Source organism: Musa acuminata, chromosome BXJ2-1 (genome assembly GCF_036884655.1).
Source record: "Musa acuminata AAA Group cultivar baxijiao chromosome BXJ2-1, Cavendish_Baxijiao_AAA, whole genome shotgun sequence".
Lineage (NCBI taxonomy): Eukaryota > Viridiplantae > Streptophyta > Magnoliopsida > Zingiberales > Musaceae > Musa > Musa acuminata.
The window spans coordinates 24,752,874-24,765,155 of NC_088338.1; the positions used below are offsets into that span (position 1 = coordinate 24,752,874).

Below are 12,282 nucleotides of genomic sequence, written 5' to 3' on the forward strand. Positions count from 1 at the left end.
CAATTTTCTTTCTCTTCTTCTTCTTCTTCTTCTTCTTCTTCTTTCTTTCTTTCTTTCCCTGATCACCCACGAGCTGCCTCCTCTGCTTCCTTAACAACGAAGGCAGAGAGGCTTAAGCGGTGGAATTTGTCATTTGGTGCATTTTGCAGTTTAGTCCTTGTTTTTATCATATTCACGATTAGGTCCTTAGGGTTTACATATAGATCCTCAGATTTTTTTTTGAACAGATCTCCCAAATCTTAAAAATAAGTTACCTCTGATTCATACTCTATTTCTTGTGTCAATTAAAAATAGATGCTTACATTATCACCAGAAATATTATACGAAAATTCGGAAATGAGGGGTGTTACACTCTCCCCCCCTTAAAAGAAAAATTTAGTCCTCTAAATTTATCGTACCTCTATTCGATGAAAAGACGAGGATACACCTTTTTCATTTCCTCTTCTAGCTCCCAAGTTGTCTCTTCTCCAGAATGATGTCTCCAATTTACTTGAACCAATGGGATGACCCGATTCCTTAGGACTTTTTCTTTCTTATCAATAATCTGAATAGGCTCTTCCACATAGGATAGATCTTTATCGAACTCCACCAGCTCATACTTAATGATGTGAGAAGGGTCATACATATACTTTCTAATCATCGAGACATGAAATATATCATGGACATGGCTCAATGCTGGTGGCAAGGCAATCCTGTAAGCGACAGAACCAACCCTCTCAAGAACCTCAAAAGGTCCAATAAATCTTGGGCTTAATTTTCCTTTCTTCCCAAACCTCATAATGCCTTTGGAAGGGGAGACTTTTAAGAATACAAAATCTCCGATTTCAAACTCAATATCTCGTCTTCTATTGTCAGCATAACTCTTTTGACGACTCTGAGCAGTTTTTAACCTTTTCCTTATTACTTGAATTTTCTCGGTAGTTTCTTGTACCTTGTCCGGTGCTAATAGCTTTCTGTCTCCAACTTCCTCCCAACATACAGGTGTTACGCACTTTCGCCCATATAGAGCTTCATAAGGAGCCATCTGAATACTTGAATGATAACTATTATTATACGTGAACTCAACAAGTGAAATATCCTTATCCCATTCACCTTTCCAATCCATAACATAGGCTCTAAGCAAATCCTCAAGTGTTTGAATTGTTCTTTCTGACTGACCATCAGTCTGAGGATGATATGCAGTACTAAACTTGACTTTAGTGCCCATCGACTCCTGCAATTTTCTCCAGAATCTAGAGAGAAATCTGGAGTCTCTATCAGAGATAATCTCCTTTGGAATACCATGAAGTCTTACTACTTCATTAACATATAAATCTGCAAGTCTATCAAGTGAATAAGTCATATTAATCGGTAGGAAATGCGCAGATTTTGTTAACCTATCAATGATAACCCAAATAGCATCATGCTTCCTCAAGGTTCTGGGTAGTCCTGAAACAAAATCCATAGTAATACATTCCCATTTCCATTCAGGAATAACTAAAGGTTGCAACAACCCTCCAGGTCTTTGGTGTTCTACTTTGATTTGTTGACAAGTCAAACATTTAGAAACATACATTGCCATTTCTTTCTTCATGCCTTTCCACCAATAATGACTTCGAAGATCTCTATACATCTTAGTGCTCCCAGGGTGTAGGGTGTACTTTGAAGTATGACTTTCAGTTAGGATTTGATTCTTGATAACTAGTTCATTTGGTACACATACTCTCTCCCCAAATCTCAATAGGCCATCCTTTGAAATTTGAAATTGTGGCTTCAATCCCTTTTCTACTTCACTCCTCAAGTAGATTAAATATGGATCTCGTAATTGTCCTTCCTTAATTTGTTGCATAAGATCAGACTGCACTTGAATGGAGGCCATCAGAATCATCGAGTCTTGCTCTTTCCTCAAAGCTTTTAAATCAAAATTTTCTTCTATTAGCTTCCATTGCTTCACGACCAGACTAGCCATAAAACTTGTAGATTTCCTACTAAGTGCATCAGCTACAACATTGGCTTTGCCCGGGTGATAACGGATGGTACAATCATAATCCTTCAGAAGTTCAATCCATCTTCGCTGCCTCATGTTTAACTCTTTCTGAGTGAAAATATATTTTAAACTCTTGTGATCAGTAAAGATTTCAAACTGCCGACCATACAAATAATGTCTCCAAATCTTTAAAGCAAAAATAATTGCTGCCAATTCCAAATCATGAGTTGGGTAATTCAGTTCATAACCTTTAAGTTGCCTAGAAGCATACGCAATTACTCTCCCTTCCTGCATCAAAACACATCCTAGGCCCTTACTTGAAGCATCAGTATAAACTACAAACTCATCATTACCCCTTGGAATAGTGAGAATAGGGGCACTAGTCAATCTTCTTTTTAACTCTTGAAAACTTTGCTCACAATCATCACCCCATACAAATTTCATATTCTTCTTAGTGAGTTTGGTGAGAGGTTGAGCAATTCGAGAAAATCCCTCCACAAATCTCCTGTAATAACCTGCCATGCCCAAGAAGCTCCTAACTTCTGTCACATTTGTTGGTACTTCCCATTCAACTACAGCTTCTATTTTCCTTGGATCAACAGATATACCCTTTCCTGAAATCACATGGCCTAAGAAGGCAACTTCATTCAACCAAAATTCACATTTGCTGAACTTTGCATACAACTTCTTTTCTCTTAGTATGGACAATACCTTCCTCAAGTGTTCCTCATGCTCCTGATTACTCCTTGAATACACCAATATGTCATCAATAAATACAATTACACAAATATCCAAGAGCTGTTGAAATGTCCTATTCATTAGTTCCATAAAAGCTGCAGGGGCATTAGTCAAACCAAAAGGCATCACCAAGAATTCATAATGACCATATCGAGTTCTGAAGGCTGTTTTTGAAATATCCTCCTCTTTGATCCTCAACTGATAGTAACCTGACCTCAGGTCAATCTTAGAGAATACTTGTGCACCCTGCAGTTGATCAAACAAATCATCAATTCTAGGTATGGGATATTTGTTTTTGATGGTCACCTGATTCAACTGTCTATAATCAATACAAAGCCTCAATGTTCCATCCTTCTTCTTCACTAATAGTACCGGAGCACCCCATGGGGATACACTGGGTCGTATGAAACCCTTATCTAATAATTCTTGTATTTGCTTCTTTAATTCTTCTAACTCAAGTGGTGCCATTCTGTAGGGAGGCTTAGATATTGGGGTTGTACTGGGGACTAGATCAATAGCAAATTCACCCTCTCTATCTAGAGGTAAACCAGGCAAGTCATCAGGAAATACATCAGGGAATTCTTTGACCACTGAAATTTCATCTATGTGGGTTTCCTGATTTGAATGCTCCTTTACACACACCATATAACAAAGACAACCTTTCTGCATAAGATGATAAGCTTGAAGTGCGGATATCAAGCAAGGAGGCAAATCATGCTTAATGCCCTCAAAGAAAAATATAGGCTGATCTGGTATGCAGAAGGTAATTATTTTTTTGTAACAGTCAATACTAGCGTGATGAGAAGATAACCAATCCATGCCAAGTATAATATCAAAACTCTGGATCTCTAGGAGAATCAAATCAGCAAGGAGTTCATGGTCTCCAATAGAGATCAAACAAGATGGGTAGACTACGTTTGTTGCCAATGAATCTCCAACAGCAGTTGTTACATATAGCATATAATCCAGGGGTTTAGGTAGAATATCCAAGTGACAAGCAAAGTGTTGTGAAACAAATGATAAGTTGGAGCCGGGATCAAACAAAACTTTTGCATTTCTTTTAGAAACATGAAGAATACCTTCCACCACAGATTTAGAAGCTTTAGAATCTTGTTCCGTGATAGCGTACACTCTAGCATGGGCTGAGGGTCTAGGAGACAGTGGCTCTCTTTTCCTGTTCAGTGGGCAATCTTTTATTTGATGACCTAGCTTTCCACAACTAAAACATGCTCCAGTCACCCGAAAAAACCGACTCGTTTCATGATTTGATCCACATTTTTCACATAACTGAGTCCTCCCCCATGGTTTCCTTTTCTCAAATCCAGATGTCTTAAACCTCTTGTTACTATCTTCATATTTATTTTCTCTCCTGCTTTTGCTAGTAAATTTGTCCCTTTGGCTCTTGCCAATGATTTCTTGAATTTCCTCCATGTCTCTTTCAATTTTCAAAGCTCTTTCTACCGTATCAGCATATGTTTGTAATTTTAAAGCTGACATTCGGCTTCTTATTGCTGGCCGTAATCCCCTTTCAAACCTTCTTGCCTTTCTAGATTCATCATCAGTCATATGTGTGGCAAACCTGGAGAGCTCAGTAAATCTAGATTCATACTTTGTAACCGTCATACTTCCCTGGATAAGGTTCAAGAACTCCAATTCTTTTTGCTCTTTCATACAATCGGGAAAATATTTGTCGTAAAACTTTTCTTGGAATAACTTCCATGTCATTTGCTCATGTTTGATTTCAGACATCCTCTTAATCATTCTCCACCAGTGTTCAGCTTCTCCTTCCAGCATAAAGGTGGCAAGAAAAACCTTTCGTTCATCAGAGTAACTTAGGGCATCAAATATTTTCTCTATCTGCATCATCCATCGTTCCGCCACCATTGGATCAGACTCACCACTGAAACTGGGAGGACTAAGCTTCTTAAACTGTCCAATTCCCAACCCCGTCCGGTTTGATGTCTCTATTCCATCATTACTTCCTTGTTGGACAGGTTGTTGTTGTTGTTGCATCACTTGTGCCATAGTCTCCAAAGTCCGCATAATACCACTCAATTGATCAGTAGTAGATGCAACAGGAGAACCAGATGATCTCGTCATCCTTGCTTCCTAAAACATCAAAAGAACATTTTCTTTGATCAATCTCTAAATGATAGTCAATAAACCTCAAAAAAAAAAACATAACATTCTTAGTGATTCTCAAATCATGCTCTGATACCACCTCTGTCACGCCCCTAAAAATATCCATTATATTTAAAATCTTTCGTCACAACTAACCCAGGATCCAAACACACATTTGAGGTCACTAAGAAAACATTCAGATCAAAAATTTCACTTCTATAATCTACCAATTCATAACCCTGTACAATTCATAAACATAGCACACATCACTCGATAATTCATACAATCTAAACTCGACTCATCAAAATAAAAACCACAATATAAATCCACAAGTGGGGAAATCCATGCAGTCACCACAATCATCGATTTACCATAAGTTCATATCATTACACAAATTTAATTTAACATTCCAAAACCCTATACATGAGGGATCCTTCAACTTACACAAAATCCACAGGTTTAGATTTATAGTCACATTTCATTAGATGCAAGGTAGCTTATACACAACTACATATATGCTAACAAAAGTTCTGCCCAACGTCTTCTAAACTTTCCACTGCCCCAGCCCATTCTTAACATTTAAGCAAGCGATACGCTATCCTGAAAAATTTATCAACAAACGGGGTGAGCATAAAGAGCTCAGCAAGTGACTAACATATCCATAACAAAATAGTACAATTTCCAAGAGATACAGTATCAAATCACAAAAGCAGAATATACGATTTCGTATACATAATATCATTAGGAGCAGAATCATAATTGTCCTTTTTAATCATACATATTTGGTTCCAGACAGATGGGGCATAGAGTAATTGGAGCATATCAGAAACAAAGGAAACATATCGGAGCTTATCAATGGCATATAAAATGTTCCAGAACACATCAACGATCTATGGAACATTACGAAGCAAACTCAATAGTGAATGAAACATTTCAGAGCATATCAAACTCATATGTCGTACAGAAGCTCAAACGTCGTCCTTGACGTTGCAATCATATCATACTTATCCAGAGCACGAACAAAAATAACTCACCAAAACTCTGGATGTCATATCAAACATATAGAGGGTGTAGTGGGATCTCAGTCAGAATGTGATTCATCCATTTCTGAATGACCACCTGACAAAAGTCTCCCACGTCTGGGAGCTCCATCCACCCACGTCTAGGTGAAGTCAGAGGGGGCCGGCAGAGCATCGCAGGCTCTATGCATAACTCCCTTTACCATTTCTGGCAAAGGTTCACAACTCCCTTTACCATTTCTGGCAAAGGTTCACAACTCCCTTTACCATTTCTGGCAAAGGTTCACAACTCCCTTTACCATTTCTGGCAAAGGTTCACAACTCCCTTTACCATTTCTGGCAAAGGTTCACATTATCCCACACACCAGAGTACAAGAAGGCAGTTTCAACAATAAGCAGCATATAACGGAAGCACACGCGGAACAACCAAACATACATGTGCCTTTTCAAAAACAATGATGCAAGGAACAAATCTCTCACAAAAGTATTCATTTTAGGAAAGAATTGGAAGCAAGAGTGTACAGGGATTCCAAGCAATCATAATCAGCTCAATTCCAATAAGAAGGTTAGACAAATTCAGATATCCAAAGGAATGGAACCAAATACGCGAAATCAACCAGAGCTCGATTTCGGACAGAATTCCAGTGGCACATCAAACAAATATTTTAGAATAACAATTATGCTCCAATACCCATAATAAGGCTATGGTCGAATCATATATCAATCTATATTAAGATGGAACAGATTTCATATGAAACAGGGCTCCCAACACTGAGTTACCTCTGATTTGGTAACACAAGGTCAAAATCACAATCACTGTGTTACAGAATTTATAGGGTCGGAATCAACAGACGATAGGGTGGGCAATTAAACTCCAAAATTTTCAAACTATATGTCAAAAGAGAGAATTTCAAGTCTACTTTCAAATAAAATCAGTTTGATACAAATCAGAATTTTCAACAGGGAGTTATAGGCGTTTTAGTATCGAAAGGTCAGAAATCTGAACTCTGTTTTACAGCGTCTATAGGCTCTTTTGAAACAAATTTTTGGGTAAGTATTCGGTGTCCAAAATCTACAAAATCAGTGTCAAAAGAAACACATACGAGTCTAATTTCAAACAAAATAGTTCCTGCCTGAATTCTCATTCTATATTAAAACTTATAGCCGAAACAGTGCTTAGGGGTCAGTTTACCGAAAGACTTTCAGAATCCATGGTTTAAGTCCAAAGAGAGATATATCAGTTTCTAAATAGAAATCTTCCAATTTATTTTGAATCAACATAAAAACAGAGTCAAATACTTATGTAGGATGGGGTTAGAACACTTGCCTTTGCAAATCTTGACCCGAAATGACAAGATTAAAGCAAGAACCCTAAAAGCCCCAATTTTCTTTCTCTTCTTCTTCTTCTTCTTCTTCTTCTTCTTCTTTCTTTCTTTCTTTCCCTGATCACCCACGAGCTGCCTCCTCTGCTTCCTTAACAACGAAGGCAGAGAGGCTTAAGCGGTGGAATTTGTCATTTGGTGCATTTTGCAGTTTAGTCCTTGTTTTTATCATATTCACGATTAGGTCCTTAGGGTTTACATATAGATCCTCAGATTTTTTTTTGAACAGATCTCCCAAATCTTAAAAATAAGTTACCTCTGATTCATACTCTATTTCTTGTGTCAATTAAAAATAGATGCTTACATTATCACCAGAAATATTATACGAAAATTCGGAAATGAGGGGTGTTACAGTATCGAGGGGCTCGGAGAGAGCTTTCCGGATTGGGGTCGCAATAGCGATTCCGAGATCGTTCTAGAAAGTGCCGATGATTTCGGAACACGCTTGCCGTGACCGATACGCAGTCGTCGGGCTGGGGCTCGGAGAGAGCTTGCAATAGGGATTTCGTGAACGTTAGAGAAAGCGACGACGGTTTCGTGACGGGCAAGAGGCTCCGGACGTTGACGCGCCGACCGCGACATACACATAGGCGAGGGACGAAGCACGGGAAACGGGTGCGATAATGCCAGCACTAAATCACCAGATCCTATCAAAACACCGAAGTTAAGCGTGCTTGGGCCAGAGTAGTACTACGATGGGTCACCCCCTGGGAAGTCTTCGTGTTGCACTCCTTTTTGCATCCCGGGATATGAAACATCTCCCGTAGAGCTCCGAGACGATTGTTTTGGGGCTAGAAATTTGCTATGACCGCTACGCAGTCAGTATCGAGGGGCTCGGAGAGAGCTTTCCGGATTGGGGTCGCAATAGCGATTCCGAGATCGTTCTAGAAAGTGCCGATGATTTCGGAACGCGCTTGCCGTGACCGATACGCAGTCGTCGGGCTAGGGCTCGGAGAGAGCTTGCAATAGGGATTTCGTGAACGTTCGAGAAAGCGACGACGGTTTCGTGACGGGCAAGAGGCTCCGGACGTTGACGCGCCGACCGCGACGTACACATAGGCGAGGGACGAAGCACGAGAAACGGGTGCAATAATGTCAGCACTAAATCACCAGATCCTATCAAAACACCGAAGTTAAGCGTGCTTGGGCCAGAGTAGTACTACGATGGGTGACCCCCTGGGAAGTCTTCGTGTTGCACTCCTTTTTGCATCCCGGGATACGAAACATCTCCCGTTGAGCTCCGAGACGATTGTTTTGGGGCTGGAAATTTGCTGTGACCGCTACGCAGTCAGTATCGAGGGGCTCGGAGAGAGCTTTCCGGATTGGGGTCGCAATAGCGATTCCGAGATCGTTCTAGAAAGTGCCGATGATTTCGGAACGCGTTTGCCGTGACCGATACGCAGTCGTCGGGCTAGGGCTCGAAGAGAGCTTGCAATAGGGATTTCGTGAACGTTCGAGAAAGCGACGACGGTTTCGTGACGGGCAAGAGGCTCCGGACGTTGACGCGCCGACCGCGACGTACACATAGGCGAGGGACGAAGCACGGGAAACGGGTGCGATAATGCCAGCACTAAATCACCGGATCCTCTCAAACCACCGAAGTTAAGCGTGCTTGGGCCTGAGTAGTACTACGATGGGTGACCCCCTGGGAAGTCTTCGTGTTGCACTCCTTTTTGCATCCCGGGATACGAAACATCTCCCGTAGAGCTCCGAGACGATTGTTTTGGGGCTGGAAATTTGCTGTGACCGCTACGCAGTCAGTATCGAGGGGCTCGGAGAGAGCTTTCCGGATTGGGGTCGCAATAGTGATTCCGAGATCGTTCTAGAAACTGCCGATGATTTCGGAACGCGCTTGCCGTGACCGATACGCAGTCGACGGGCTAGGGCTCGGAGAGAGCTTGCAATAGGGATTTCGTGAACGTTCGAGAAAGCGACGACGGTTTCGTGACGGGCAAGAGGCTCCGGACGTTGACGCGCCGACCGCGACGTACACATAGGCGAGGGACGAAGCACGGGAAACGGTTGCGATAATGCCAGCACTAAATCATCAGATCCTATCAAAACACCGAAGTTAAGCGTGCTTGGGCCAGAGTAGTACTACTATGGGTGACCCCCTGGGAAGTCTTCGTGTTGCACTCCTTTTTGCATCCCGGGATACGAAACATCTCCCGTAGAGCTCCGAGACGATTGTTTTGGGGCTGGAAATTTGCTGTGACCGCTACGCAGTCAGTATCGAGGGGCTCGGAGAGAGCTTTCCGGTTTGGGGTCGCAATAGCGATTCCGAGATCATTCTAGAAAGTGCCGATGATTTCGGAACGCGCTTGCCGTGACCGTTATGCAGTCGTCGGGCAAGGGCTCGGAGAGAGCTTGCAATAGGGATTTCGTGAACGTTCGAGAAAGCGACGACGGTTTCGTGACGGGCAAGAGGCTCCAGACGTTGACGCGCCGACCGCGACGTACACATAGGCGAGGGACGAAGCACGGGAAACGGGTGCGATAATGCCAGCACTAAATCACCAGAACTTATCAAAACACCGAAGTTAAGCGTGCTTGGGCCAGAGTAGTACTACTATGGGTGACCTCTTGGGAAGTCTTCGTGTTGCACTCCTTTTTGCATCCCGGGATACGAAACATCTCCCGTAGAGCTCCGAGACGATTGTTTTGGGGCTGGAAATTTGCTGTGACCGCTACGCAGTCAGTATCGAGGGGCTCGGAGAGAGCTTTCCGGATTGGGGTCGCAATAGCGATTCCGAGATAGTTCTAGAAAGTGCCGATGATTTCGGAACGCGCTTGCCGTGACCGATACGCAGTCGTTGGGCTAGGGCTCGGAGAGAGCTTGCAATAGGGATTTCGTGAATGTTCGAGAAAGCGACGACGGTTTCGTGACGGGCAAGAGGCTCCGGACGTTGACACGCCGACCGCGACGTACACATAGGCGAGGGACGAAGCACGGGAAATGGGTGCGATAATGCCAGCACTAAATCACCAGATCCTATCAAAACACCGAAGTTAAGCGTGCTTGGGCCAGAGTAGTACTACGATGGGTGACCCCCTGGGAAGTCTTCGTGTTGCACTCCTTTTTGCATCCCGGGATACGAAACATCTCCCGTAGAGCTCCGAGACGATTGTTTTGGGGCTGGAAATTTGCTGTGACCGCTACGCAGTCAGTATCGAGGGGCTCGGAGAGAGCTTTCCGGATTGGGGTCGCAATAGCGATTCCGAGATCGTTCTAAAAAGTGCCGATGATTTCGGAACGCGCTTGCCGTGACCGATACGCAGTCGTCGGGCTAGGGCTCGGAGAGAGCTTGCAATAGGGATTTCGTGAACGTTCGAGAAAGCGACGACGGTTTCGTGACGGGCAAGAGGCTCCGGACGTTGACGCGCCGACCGCGACGTACACATTGGCGAGGGACGAAGCACGGGAAACGGGTGCGATAATGCTAGCACTAAATCTCCAGATCCTATCAAAACACCGAAGTTAAGCGTGCTTGGACCAGAGTAGTACTACTATGGGTTACCCCCTGGGAAGTCTTCGTGTTGCACTCCTTTTTGCATCCCGGGATACGAAACATCTCCCGTAGAGCTCCGAGACGATTGTTTTGGGGCTGGAAATTTGCTGCGACCGCTACGCAGTCAGTATCGAGGGGCTCGGAGAGAGCTTTCCGGTTTGGGGTCGCAATAGCGATTCCGAGATCATTCTAGAAAGTGCCGATGATTTCGGAACGCGCTTGCCGTGACCGTTACGCAGTCGTCGGGCAAGGGCTCGGAGAGAGCTTGCAATAGGGATTTCGTGAACGTTCGAGAAAGCGACGACGGTTTCGTGACGGGCAAGAGGCTCCGAACGTTGACGTGCCGACCGCGACGTACACATAGGCGAGGGACGAAGCACGGGAAACGGGTGCGATAATGCCAGCACTAAATCACCAGATCCTATCAAAACACCGAAGTTAAGCGTGCTTGGGCCAGAGTAGTACTACTATGGGTGACCCCTTGGAAAGTCTTCGTGTTGCACTCCTTTTTGCATCCCGGGATACGAAACATCTCCCGTAGAGCTCCGAGACGATTGTTTTGGGGCTGGAAATTTGCTGTGACCGCTACGCAGTCAGTATCGAGGGGCTCGGAGAGAGCTTTCCGGTTTTGGATCGCAATAGCGATTCCGAGATCGTTCTAGAAAGTGCCGATGATTTCGGAACGCGCTTGCCGTGACCGATACGCAGTCGTCGGGCAAGGGCTTGGAGAGAGCTTGCAATAGGGATTTCGTGAACGTTCGAGAAAGCGACGACGGTTTCTTGACGGGCAAGAGGCTCCAGACGTTGACGCGCCGACCGCGACGTTCACATAGGCGAGGGACGAAGCACGGGAAACGGGTGCGATAATGCCAGCACTAAATCACCAGATCCTATCAAAACACCGAAGTTAAGCGTGCTTGGGCCAGAGTAGTACTACGATGGGTGACCCCCTAGGAAGTCTTCGTGTTGCATTCCTTTTTGCATCCCGGGATACGAAACATCTCCCGTAGAGCTCCGAGACGATTGTTTTGGGGCTGGAAATTTGCTGTGACTGCTACGCAGTCAGTATCGAGGGGCTCGGAGAGAGCTTTCCGGATTGGGGTCGCAATAGCGATTCCGAGATCGTTCTAGAAAGTGCCGATGATTTCAGAACGCGCTTGCCGTGACCGATACGCAGTTGTCGGGCTAGGGCTCGGAGAGAGCTTGCAATAGGGATTTCGTGAATGTTCGAGAAAGCGACGACGGTTTCGTGACGGGCAAGAGGCTCCGGACGTTGACGCGCCGACCGCGATGTACACATAGGCGAGGGACGAAGGAAGGGAAACGGGTGCGATAATGCCAACACTAAATCTCCAGATCCTATCAAAACATCGAAGTTAAGCGTGCTTGGGCCAGAGTAGTACTACGATGGGTGACCCCCTGGGAAGTCTTCGTGTTGCACTCCTTTTTGCATCCCGGGATACGAAACATCTCCCGTAGAGCTCCGAGACGATTGTTTTGGGGCTGGAAATTTGCTGTGACCGCTACGCAGTCAGTATCGAGGGGCT

The 12,282-nt window shown here is 44.2% G+C and overlaps 10 pseudogenes; all 10 read left to right on the forward strand.

The window, feature by feature from the left end:
• Positions 1 to 7,839: 7,839 nt before the first annotated feature.
• On the forward strand, positions 7,840 to 7,958 carry LOC135603424 (5S ribosomal RNA; annotated as a pseudogene).
• Positions 7,959 to 8,308: 350 nt separating this feature from the next.
• On the forward strand, positions 8,309 to 8,427 carry LOC135603540 (5S ribosomal RNA; annotated as a pseudogene).
• A 350-nt stretch (positions 8,428 to 8,777) lies between these two features.
• Positions 8,778 to 8,896, forward strand: LOC135603580 (5S ribosomal RNA; annotated as a pseudogene).
• A 350-nt stretch (positions 8,897 to 9,246) lies between these two features.
• On the forward strand, positions 9,247 to 9,365 carry LOC135604396 (5S ribosomal RNA; annotated as a pseudogene).
• Positions 9,366 to 9,715: 350 nt separating this feature from the next.
• Positions 9,716 to 9,834, forward strand: LOC135604274 (5S ribosomal RNA; annotated as a pseudogene).
• Positions 9,835 to 10,184: 350 nt separating this feature from the next.
• LOC135602716 (5S ribosomal RNA) lies at positions 10,185 to 10,303 on the forward strand (annotated as a pseudogene).
• A 350-nt stretch (positions 10,304 to 10,653) lies between these two features.
• On the forward strand, positions 10,654 to 10,772 carry LOC135604640 (5S ribosomal RNA; annotated as a pseudogene).
• Positions 10,773 to 11,122: 350 nt separating this feature from the next.
• LOC135604255 (5S ribosomal RNA) lies at positions 11,123 to 11,241 on the forward strand (annotated as a pseudogene).
• Positions 11,242 to 11,591: 350 nt separating this feature from the next.
• On the forward strand, positions 11,592 to 11,710 carry LOC135603681 (5S ribosomal RNA; annotated as a pseudogene).
• Positions 11,711 to 12,060: 350 nt separating this feature from the next.
• LOC135604521 (5S ribosomal RNA) lies at positions 12,061 to 12,179 on the forward strand (annotated as a pseudogene).
• Positions 12,180 to 12,282: the final 103 nt, after the last annotated feature.